Consider the following 12,080-nt stretch of genomic DNA (forward strand, 5'->3'; position numbering starts at 1 on the left):
GACCCAACCCACTCCAAATCTGTGTGTTTATAATTCTGTGCTCACAATTTCCTTTAACATTTAAGTAGAAAGTATTTCATCTCCTAAAACACAGCTGCACAACTGGTCCATAAAGGAAGAGGATGACATTTATTTTGCAGAAGGATTTCAAGTAACTTGTCATTTGTTTCTAACACTGAGGCAACTGATGAAGAGGTCTCCATCACAGAACTTTAATGATGACTAAGAGGAATCTCCAGATCATACTCACAATGACAAGATGTCAGGAGATGCCAAAGTGAGTACAATAGTCTTCCAGCCTGTGGCAATAAAGCCACGTTTCTGCTTTGAAATGATTCCCAGATTTCTCTACACCCAGGAAGGAATAAGATACCTTCTTCTACATTTTTTATTTTAGTCAGAGAGCTCGATTGCTGGCAAACACAGCATAGAGCAGGTATTACCATTCTAGAAAATGTAGTTGCAACATATTCATAGCTGTAAACATTTCTTCATCTTTAATTAACCTAAGGGAGAGAGAATTGAGTGAAACCAGAGGAATTAAATACTATTTATGTACAATACTGAAGGGTTCAGAAAAAAAGGGTTGGATTGTTTCTTTGTCTTTTGGGAGGACTGCAATTTCTACCTAGAACTCATAGAAGAAATAATATTAAAACACTCACTGCATATTCAGTTTATATAAGAAAGAAAAAGGATTAATATATTAGCATGAACTGTGAATGGAGGACTCCATAAATGAAATGAATTAGATTGGAGATGGCAAAAGCTGAAACTTTAACGTTAGATATTCCTACAACAAGCATACTTTTTAAATCAGCATCATAAAAAAAGTCACAGCAAATCTTAAGCTTACTGTGCAAATATTCTACATTAACAAAGTCCCAGCATAACATTAAGTGTTTTGCAACAAACATCCCCTCACTGGGCATAAGTTAGATTTTCAACCCCTGAAAGCCTGAAAGGTTGCTAATAGGAAAGCATTACTAAAACATTTGATCAGTAGGGAAGAGAAGCCAACGGACTTGCAGCTTTCTTCTAATGTTAGGAGACATACAGCATTCACACTGAAACCTGACTCATTAAACCAATTAAAACAGAGATTCTAATGAACAAGTAACCTGAAAACTACAATGCTGTCTATTTGAAGAAAGCTAATTACACAACACTGTGACTGTCACCCAAAAGACAACTCTGTTTGGGTAGGAATGTAAAAACTGAATCCATCTGGAGTGAGATGAGTGCAGTGAGGCCATGTAATACAGGTCTGGTTATACAATAACATGGCCCTTCCAGTCATAAGAATCCCCAAATGCTAAGTTCTAATTCAGAGTAGAGCAATACAGTGAGCACTCTAAAAACTACTCTTTACATGACTCATGTGCTCTCTGGAATTTATGCTGGTCACAAAGAGAATGCTTGGTTAAGTTTAGGCATCTGTTTCATCAGTGCTGACTGTCTCAGAAGCATAGTCAAGAGTTATTGCACAGTTTCCATGGAGACTAAAGCAGAACAGTTCTTACTATTTCTGTCTGTGAAAATCCCATCAGATTCCAGCTGCCAAGTTTTTTATGAGAGCATGAAGGACAAAAAGTGGCACTAGTATCCACATGCCTGTCTGTCACATGCCATTAGTTATTTTAGAAGCATATTTACCTTTGCACATGAGAAGAAAATCTTATTCTTCCATGTGCCTGATTAAGTGGATGCAAATTGTTTAACCACTTACAACTTGATTTTCCTTATTTTCTAATCTTTTTTTTTTTACCAGAGAGCCCTGACAATGCATGGACTTTATGTATCCAACACACTTGCAGTTCACAAGGAGGCTCTTGCCACTGTAAAATCGTAACAGGAAAACTGATGCAGTGCAGATCAGATAAGTGGACAAAGAGGTGGACTGAAAACTGGCCCAGCCACTCAGCATACAGGGTTCTGATCAGCAGCACAAACTCCACCTGGAGGCCACTCACTAGCATCCAGCCACAGGGCTTCACACACTGGGGCCACCTTCCTTAAAGGAGCACAGCACAGACAACATCCTCAGCAAGTCTACATGCAGTGCCATTCAAAGGGACCTGAGCAGGCCAGTAAAATGGGCTGACAACAAACTCAGGAAGTTCAACTGCAGGAAATGCCAAATCCTGCACATGGGGAAGAATAAACTCATATGCCAGGGTGGGCTGGGGGATGACCACTGGGAAAGCAGCTTGTCTGAGAAGGACATATGTTGTCCTGGGTCAAACACCAGTATCATCTGGGACTGCAGTGGATTGCTAGCTGTCTCAAGTTGATGCTCCATTCCCTCCCTTTAGCAGTGGTGAGATTACACTTGTCGTCCTGGCTCCAGATTTGGGCTCCCCTGTCTAAGAAAGACATGAATATACTGGAGCAAGTCTACTGATGGACCACAAATATGATACTGGGAATGAAGCATCTGACAGAAGAGAAGAAACGATGAAAATTGGAAATATTTAGTTTTGATGAGAAAAGGCTCCTCTCAGTATACATAAATATCTCATAGGCAACAGTAAAGAAGACACAGACTCTTACCAGTTGGGTCCCAAGTAAGGATGAAGGGCAATGGACACAAACTGAAATAGAACAAATGACACTTAAACATCAGAAAACAACCATTTTACTGTCATGGTTGTCATCTACAGTTTTCCCAAGTAGACTGTTGAGTGTCCAGCCTTAGAGATAATTAAAGTCTGACTGGACATGGCCCTGAGGAACTTGTTCTGTTTGGATAGTAGTGTCCTTTGAACAGAAGAGTTGGCACAGATGATATGAGGAGATGCCCTCCATACTCAAGCATTTTATGACTGAATGAGTGCAAAGTGCAGAAGGAGGGAAAGTATGCATGTGTACTTGTTCCTTGGAAGTTATAGCCACAATAGAGTTCAGCTTCTAAGAATTTCAGAATGACTAAGCAAACGCATCTGGCACACCTTATCAGTTATATAGGGCTCCACTAAGTGGCTGGAATTAATGAAGACAGCTAGAACTGAGGTCAGGCTTCTCTGTCCATGTAGATTTCCCCAGATGCAAGCAGCTCCAAAACAGATTGCAGGATGCTAGAAACTGCAGAAAGGACAACATTGCTGTGCTGTTCTGAACACATCCAGTCAACTGTGACTGTTTCAGAGTGGGTCAGCAATCCTGATGGCAACTTCAGCATATTCCACAAAAGTACAGCAGCTGAATTTTTTTAGACCTTCCCCTTCCTGGGGAAAGGATCTTCATTCAGGATCGCATAAGAAGGGAAAGACTTTGAATTATATTGACTGAGGCACTGCATATAAAGCATTTAATAAGAAGCCTTTAAGAACAATATCTCAAATTTTGCTTTTTTTTTTTTAAGTAAACTCAATCATCCATATGTTTAAGAAACAAAGTGGAGCAGCTGATCTGCGCCTTCTGCAGTTTGAGATTTTGCTCCAAGGAATAACAACAAAGCAATATGGAAATCGGTCAGCCAGCTACAAAACACAAAAGTAAAATAAAGAGCATGTTGACCAAAGTTCTGATCACGATAAGGTACCAACAGAAGCAAGTCCCAGGGGCTCGAGAGATTTCAATCCAGAGTTATTCACTGTTTAGGAGATCAAACAACCTTACCAGTTGACCCAAATGAAGCTTAAAATTTCTACACTAGAAAGCTGCTTGATGGAATCTACTTACATAAGTGATGTGGGTATTACAGGTCACAGCTACCCACGTGACATCAGTTTAAACCAGCAGTGTAGCTGGCAACACTACTAGTTGAGCTTTTAATCTGCAAAAATTCAACCAAGAAAATATGAGAACAACCCACACTACTATGAAGGCACATTATTTGAAAAAATACTAACCATGTAAAGATCTTCAAAGATTTTGTTACAGAAAGTTTTTCATTAATTTGTTAGAAGTGCTTTCAAACAACATGCCATGTGGTATCATTTTTTTCTTAATTTTATGTTAGTGCTGATCAGTCTGCCATCTGGAGTCTAAATAACATTAAGACTTCAACTCTTTGAACACGTTACAATAGCTTTTATTCTTTTACTCTCCCTCCTCACACAACACCTATGAGGCTGCTTACTCCTCTTTACTCAGAGAAAATATCTAGCTCCGAAGTACCTACAGTGTAGTAATGAAGAATGGAAAGTGGAACAAAAAAAAACAGAAAAACTGTGCAACATGGACATGACCAGAAGAAACACTTTAAGCACAGTACAGTATAGTTGAACAGAGATATAAAGCAATTAGGGGAAAAAAAACAGTAGATTAATAGAGCATAAGTAATAGTCAAGGTCATGAGTCACATATTTACTAGAAGACAAGAGGCAGGGATTTTTGTATGTACATGGCAACTCTGTTTTTAAAGAGAGTATAAAGAATGGAAGTTGAATGATTGAAGAGCTTGGATATTGGGAAGATATACTAATGGATCACAGCAATAACAAAAGAGTGTTAGAATAACAGTACAAAAAAGGAGTGTTAGAAACAGGGAGTTAGTGTTGGGTTTGGTATCAAGACATCAGATGGTAAGGAAAAATCAAGAGGGGAGTCTGGTGGTTACACAAATCCAGGCATCAATAGATACAGTATTCCGCATCTACTTAAGCCAAAAAAATATCAGAATGAACAGCTAAAAGGCTGGATTTCAGATGTACTATACATAAACACCAGTATTTAGACAATATCAGCCAACGTAAGATCAAGGATGACTTCAGGAAAATAGGCCTCAATCTAAGAGGTCATGCACTACATTAAGTTTCTACTAAGCAGTGCGTTACTGGCACAATACAGATCCAGCACTGGTATGTATAATTCCACCAAGACAAAGTATAGACAGCTGTGTCTTTAAAGAGCAGTATGGTACATAGGCAGACCAGTGAATAAGGTGTGTCTCTGTCCATGAAAGGTGCTTGTTAATACACAACAACACACACAGTGCAGGAATTTAGAGCACAAGAATAGGTCATTTCTGGCACAAAGGCCTGCACAGCTCTATGCAGCTGTGTGAGTTAAGGATCCCATTTCATTACACATATAATGAATGCATGTGTGCCAACATGAGAGTTCACAGTGTACATATAGGCAAAGCAAACAAGTAGAAGAGAAGCCAGATAACAAAAAGCACGAACAAGATGAGACTGGACAGCAATGTAGACAAAGGGAAGTCAGACGTTTACAGAATGACTATGCATAAGGCAAAGAGTTGTAATAAACAAAATACTGTCTAAAATCCCATTTATTAGTCCTGCTCCAATGTTTAGTTTCTAATTTAAAAAGAAAAAAAGTGTAAATTTAAATTCCAAAGATAATAAAGATATGTAGCTGACTATAAGTTCCGGAATGGTAAGAACTTGGTCTCTGTCAAGTGGTATTTCAGTGAAAATATATCATGTTTTTGCATTTGTAGAATAATGTTATAGGGTGCTGAACATAGAGCCACTCCTGTTAACATATTGCACCTCTCGAGTGACCAAGATGATGAGTTAAATGTAATAATGGAGAGTCCAGTTGGCTATTTCATGCACACTAAGATGCATAACAATTTCCAATTATGTCTTCTTGAAATTCCAAATGCATTAATTTATCTTGTATTCTTTAATGCCTCTGCTATACAAAATATCCTAAAGTACAAATATTTTAACTACAAGTGACAGCAATAATCAGTAACATGCAATAAAATAAACTTGCTTGATCTATATAGAGTTGCATGCTACTATGCCAAGCAAGGAGAGCTGTTCAAAGAACAGTATACTACATCTGAATTCCATGTCATTATTTTGAAAAGGCCTTCTCAAGCCTCCTTCTTAACAGATTCTAAAAAGAATGTTTTTAGACAGCATACTTTGTTACAACAAAATATAATAAAATTTTAAATAATTTAGCACAGCAAGCTGAGAACTCATTAAGAAACAAAATTACTAAAGTAGTGCAAATAAAATGAAAACTGCAGGTAAAATGAAACCAGGAGAGTGAGGTGATACAAACAAAAAGAAAAATAACATGCATTTTCTTAACGGAAAACTAACTGAAAGAATGGTGTAAAGAAAAATACTTGTTTGAAAAGGTGTATTTATAAGGAAGGTATCTGCAATACATAAGGAAGCATTATTTTAGTTCAAAACATGATTACCTGCTGACTTCAGAACTCAAATAGCACAGAAGATGAATGGCCCAAAGCAAAGGTCCTGCGTATGTTGCAAATGCTGTAAGGAAGATTGCTGGTATCTCCACGTAGCTTTCTAGTCCCACAAACCCTGCTGAAACATCCACAGTAGCAATGCCATTTGAATTTCCCTGAAAATAGGAATAAAATCCAAAAGATTCAATTATCTCCAAAGAAACATCTAGGATACATTCCATTAAAATGGAATTAATTATTACATCAACTATTTGTACCAGTTATTGTATCAACTCTTTGAGCTACTTTACTGTACAGTCATATTATTTACGATCTTCACTCTGGAATTTCAATACAAAACCTTACCAAACAACAGCTTCAATTTAGGATTTAAAGATTACGTCAGGCATGAACACATCTTTTGCTTGTCTTTTTTTTTGTCTGCAAATACGTATGCCTGATGTTTAATAAATTATATTATGAAAAGGTATTAAAGAGGCAGCTACATTATCTGATTTCAGTCATAGTGATGAAAATATACATTTTTCACCACTCGTGGCTCAAAACCAAGACTTTAGGTTTGTGGCTTAAAATTACACCAGGATATAAATATTTCTTGCTCCTAGAGACAGCAGGGCTCCAGTTTGGAGTCTGTAGTAGAACAGAAGCCTCCCCTTCATCCACAACATAAGTTGCATGTAACTGGATTAAGACTCACAACTGCAGAGATGTTTCTCATTCCCAACTCTCCGTACCACAACAGCTGGTACTGAAATGGACAAACTGCCTAGACAGCTTAAATCATCAGTAAAAGGCATATTTAAGAAACATAAAAAAAACATACAACATTCACCATGCAGCTTATCCCAGGCATCTATGAATTTGTTTGAAGTGATTACCAGGAGAGTACTGGGAGAAACAGGTAACAGAATACAAATCATACAACAGCTGAGGTTACAAGGGGTCTCTGAAGGCCATGTACTCCAACCAGACTGCTTCAGCAGGGCTACTAAGAGACCTCACTCAATACCACGTCCATGTAACTTTTGAAGCCCTCTGAGAAAGAGTTTCCATAACCTCTCTGGGCAACCTGTTCAAGTATCATCTGCACATTAAATAAGTGCTTCCCGATACACAGAGAGAACCTTCTGTGTGCAAGTTTGTGCCCATTGCCTCCCCTCACTGAAAAAAGCCAGGCTCTTTTCTCTTTCCACCTTCTTCAGGTATTTCTAAACATTGATGAGATGCCTCTGAGCTCTCTCCTACACTCAACAGTTCCAGCTCTCAGCCCTTGCTCATATGTGAGATGCTCCAGTCCCTCAGTCATCTTGGTGGTCCTCAGTTAAGATTATCTTCATTAGCTCCACATCTCTTTTGTACTGAGGAGATCAGAGCTAAACAGTTGTCCAGATATGGCCTCACCAATGCTGAATAGACATGAAGCATCCCCTCCCTTGATGAGATGGCAATATTTTGGCTAATGTAGCATAGGACGGCATTACCTTCCTTAGCAACACTGATGGTTTATGTACAACTAGGTGTTCATCAAGACCCCAAGGTCCTCTTCTGCAAAGCTGCTTCTCGTCTGGCTGGCACCCAGCAGGTACTGGTGGTGGACTTCACCTTGTTAATCTTCATAAGTTTCAGGAATTCACTGAGACTCATGGATGGCCCGTCAGCTAGTATTGGAAGAGCTCTGCTGAAACATTTGTTCCTTGTGGCAGATACCTTTCTCCAAGACTAGCTCATATATCTGAATTGGATTTCTGTAGCTTACAACTTCTAACACTCAGATGATACATAAATAACTGACAATTTAGAGAATCTCTATTTATTTTAAAGTACCACTGAAATATTTCAAACAGTGCAATAGCTTATTGTCATAATGGCAGAAAGTGACAGGAGACAATTCAATTTTGCATAAAAGCATTCCATGGTAATCCCTAATGATCTAGATCAATGAAGAACAGATATAAAAACACTAGCTTGGGAAAACTAACCAGGGTATCTGCTGCATAACAGTGAAGAAGGTCTCCATAGACAGTAATGGAAGCAATCAAAAACTCTCCTCAAAGTTGCAGTGATTCTTCTGAAAAAATTTCAGTTATATCATTCATGATATAGAAGTGATTAACAACAGTATCTCAAATGACTCTCACTGAACTGAGAAATACAGAGGTGAAATACAAAACTGGCATGCTCCTGGCTTGCTTAAACACTGAACTGACGCATTGCGGTATTTCCACTGAGCTTTTCCAGTAATTTTATAGTAACTGGAATTCTGTACACAAACAAAATGAGAGAACTTTAATTACCTGAATCAAATAATTTAAGGTGAAAAAATGAGGTAAGTGGAAAAGGCTGCCCTGAAAGGTTCTGCTGCCTTTATCTTCAGAAGTTTCAAAACACGATCAGACAAAGCACTGTACAACCTTTTCTGACCTCACAGCTGCCCCTGCTCTGAGGATAGAATTCAACAAATCAATTCAAAGTGTCTCTTAGTCCATCTTTCTACCAAAAGATAATATCAACTATATACAAACTATTGTGAAAACATAAAAGCCTTTGCTGTTCTCCTCCAGAGATAAAAAATAATGAGTATAAACAAGTTTTAGAAGTTTTGAGACTGTACTTTCTTTCCTTTCTACTACAGATACATTGCTCTAAGGATGCAAACAAAACAAACATAAAACCAGTAAAGAAACACATCATTTTCTTTTCTTCATTTATGAGCTCCTGTCCAACTCAACTAAAATAGCTTAAGAAATACTTACAGCAACATATATACTTTTTAAGAGCTGCCACAGCTAAGGAAGATTAATGTAATTTTTTATATTGTCACCGCATGTTGAAAAACAAGTAGCAACGACAAAGATATACAATACTTCTGGGAAATAAGTGATGAGTTAAAAGATATGGACAACTCAGGGCTTAAAACTAAGCAATCAATCTATTGTTCAAGCCTGTGGACAAATTCATCACGAGGTTCACACACTTGCAATAGTATGACACAGGCAAATAAGTATGGTGCTGACAATATGTATCAGTTCCACATCTGTCAATACTGAATTCTTTTTAGCTTTTTTTTTTTTAAATTGATTTACACAAAGTAAGGAATAAAGCAATTATCCTAACTACAAAAACATGACTGAAAAACAAGGTTAAGTCTTAGCCAATTTCACACAAATAAAACAGTATCAATAGAACAAAAGATAATCCAGTTTGGAAGGAAACTCAGAAGTCTTCAACTACTACCTTCTGCTGAAAGCAAGTTCAGCCACAAAGGACTTAACAGGTTGCTCAAGACATTATACAGCCAGAATGTGAAAGTCTGCAAAACCCGTCTAAGCAACCTCTGCCCATATTTAGTGGTCATCAAAATCTTTAGTAAAGGACAACAAAAAGAAGATAAAAGAAATTTGTGAGTCACCTAAGTAGTTTAATAAATTAGCCTTTTTAAGTTCCAATTGTCAGAGATCTGCAAGGGCCAGCTGCTCTGCAGAAGAATGTAAGCTGGGAAACAAGCATGAATACCGGACTGGTGACAGTGATGGATTCATCAACAAGGAATTGAGAGGCCAAGCACTACGTCTGGATAAGAACTGGATCTGGACATAGCGATCAGAGTCAGATGCACTCCAGTGATCACTTAGTAAAATCCACAGTGATGAGGTGGGTGCAAGAGAAGGTTAAGAAACCCAACCACTAGGAGGTTCAGGTTCAGATCAGGATTGAGATGGTCTGAAATTGGACACATCTCAGGAGCCAGAAGTAAAGTATCAGATTAAAAACAGCTCCCAGAACAAAGAAGGGCCAAGCCACTGCTTCTGCCTTTTCTCACAACAGTTCCTCTTGGTGTAGGAGATGACTTTGAAATCCACTAAAGAATTCCTAGACAAGGGATGCGCTTAAGGCCCCACCACAGATAATGTGTACAAAACAAACACAATTGTAAGATCAAACCATATGCATTCAATACTTTTTTTTAAAACTGTTACTCACAATTAAAATACTAGCTTACAAAACGACAACTTTATCATCTCCCCCCTTTCTTGAAATGACTGATTAATAACAGTAATAAAAAAAATCTGTTCCTACAAAACTTGCTTATTGTGCACACCTAGGATTTTTAATGCTATAGTTTCATAAAGACTTTAAGGATCCTATAATACTTTTCAAAAGAATCCTGCCTCATTCATTAAATATGCTACCCTGAATAAAGCTATTTTTACTCACTATCCTATTCAAAAGGCCATCACTTATATTCCACACTTAGTGAGAATGAGTTCCTGCTTTTGTCATTACATATCATCTTGCCTGGCAAGATTTAATAAAAACTAAGAAACATAGAGAAGAAATCTCATTCTCGTCATAATCACACTAGTACATATTGAAAAAAGGAGTTTTCCAAATCTCTCTCCTATTACCAGATGGAAGAATTTTATATTTAGTTTACATTTCTCTTCTCCTGCCTCATTTAGCTAGCACAGTTTAAATTTAGTATCCAATCTGATATACATCAAAAATAAGTTCCAGTGTTTGTCAATTTCTGTATGTCAAAAAGAAACGCATGAACATTTTGGAATGCAGAATAAGAACTTTATGCTGGCCTGAAAATAAAACACCCAGTATAACACCGAGTCCAGCCACTTCTGTTACCATTTTTCATTGAGGAAAAGATAGGACTGACTGGGAGTCAAGAGACTGTGCCTTTTTCTTTTCACCCGCTTACTCCGTCTGCTCCAGTGCAACTCCGAGTCCAGCCACTTTAATAGTGGTAGTCCCTGTAACCACAAAATTGGAGGAAAGAAAGACAGAAAAGACACTGAAATCTCTGCCAGCAATGGATCTCGTGCCCACACAATAAAGATCTGCTTCCCTTCCATCTCTCTCCCACTATACTACCATGGATGTTGATCAGACCAGAGGTGGTAAACGAATGATTAGCTGTATCAAGGCAGGCTGATCACAGGTCAACAGGGAAGCTAAGAATTTGATAGACCTGTCTTCAGAAACAGCCCAGTGGTACTCCCTTAGTGCTCGTCTTCCTTTTGAGAATAATTCTTTCTCTGAAATACAAGTCTTTTCTAAGTCGGTCATAATCCAAGACCTCAGTATTGATGGTCATCACCATGACACACAATTACTCATTCTAGGACACCTGCAGTCTGCTCCACAAGAACAGCGTATCTTCACTGGAGACGTAGAAAGGAGGGGATCCAGAAGATGTCAACAAGCAACACTCTTCCCCTCCATAAAATCATTAAGCTTAGAAAAGACCTCTGAGATCACCAAGTCCAACTATCAGAGAGAAACATGAGCTTTTATTGAATAAACCTTCTTGCTGCATATGCCTGGGGCTGTGTGCCATGGCCACAGTGACCTCACGGGGCCCATGAGAAGATGTGGCCAAGGCCCTGGTTATTTGTGTGAAACACTGATGCCAAGCACACGACATGTAGGGAACGGAGTGGGCAGTGGCACTGGGAAAAGCCCAGAAATTTGTGAAACTTGTGCTGGTGCTGAAGCATGTGCTACAGGTGAGGACGGTTCATTGTGATGGCCCGGCCATGGACTATGGCATCGCTGTGGGATGGGCAATGACGTCCCCAAGAGAAGGTCGAATAAAGGTGACGCCCAGCAGCTTGACCAAGCCACAGCCGTGAGACATCTCCAGGCAACAGATTGTGACCCCATAGCCCACAGATGCTTCAACGTGGGCGCAGCAGCTCAGCCCATCAGTTCGTGCCTGGCCTCCGACCGAGCGTGTGTGCGAGGACTGGAGTGTGGACAGCGCGAGCTTTGGAGCTGGAACGTGCTCTGGGTGCTGCTAGCGCAGCTCTCAGTGGCCGTCTCAGAGCCATTTGTTCTTTACCCGAACCCTGCTGGAAGCAGGCAGACGGGACAACCCAGAAAGACGCGTGCAGCAGCTTAGGTAGGCAGCATGGGGACTGGCAGG

At 39.1% G+C, this 12,080-nt stretch overlaps 1 long non-coding RNA gene across 1 annotated transcript; it reads right to left on the reverse strand.

The window, feature by feature from the left end:
- Positions 1-9: 9 nt before the first annotated feature.
- Positions 10-6,334, reverse strand: LOC109363764. The gene is made up of 3 exons (XR_002109596.2): positions 6,134-6,334; positions 3,685-3,778; positions 10-2,594 (listed from the first exon to the last, which is right to left on the reverse strand). It is a non-coding gene; the product is annotated as an uncharacterized LOC109363764 (long non-coding RNA).
- Between the last annotated feature and the right edge of the window lie 5,746 nt (positions 6,335-12,080).

Source organism: Meleagris gallopavo, chromosome Z (assembly GCF_000146605.3).
Source record: "Meleagris gallopavo isolate NT-WF06-2002-E0010 breed Aviagen turkey brand Nicholas breeding stock chromosome Z, Turkey_5.1, whole genome shotgun sequence".
In the NCBI taxonomy this organism is placed as follows: domain Eukaryota; kingdom Metazoa; phylum Chordata; class Aves; order Galliformes; family Phasianidae; genus Meleagris; species Meleagris gallopavo.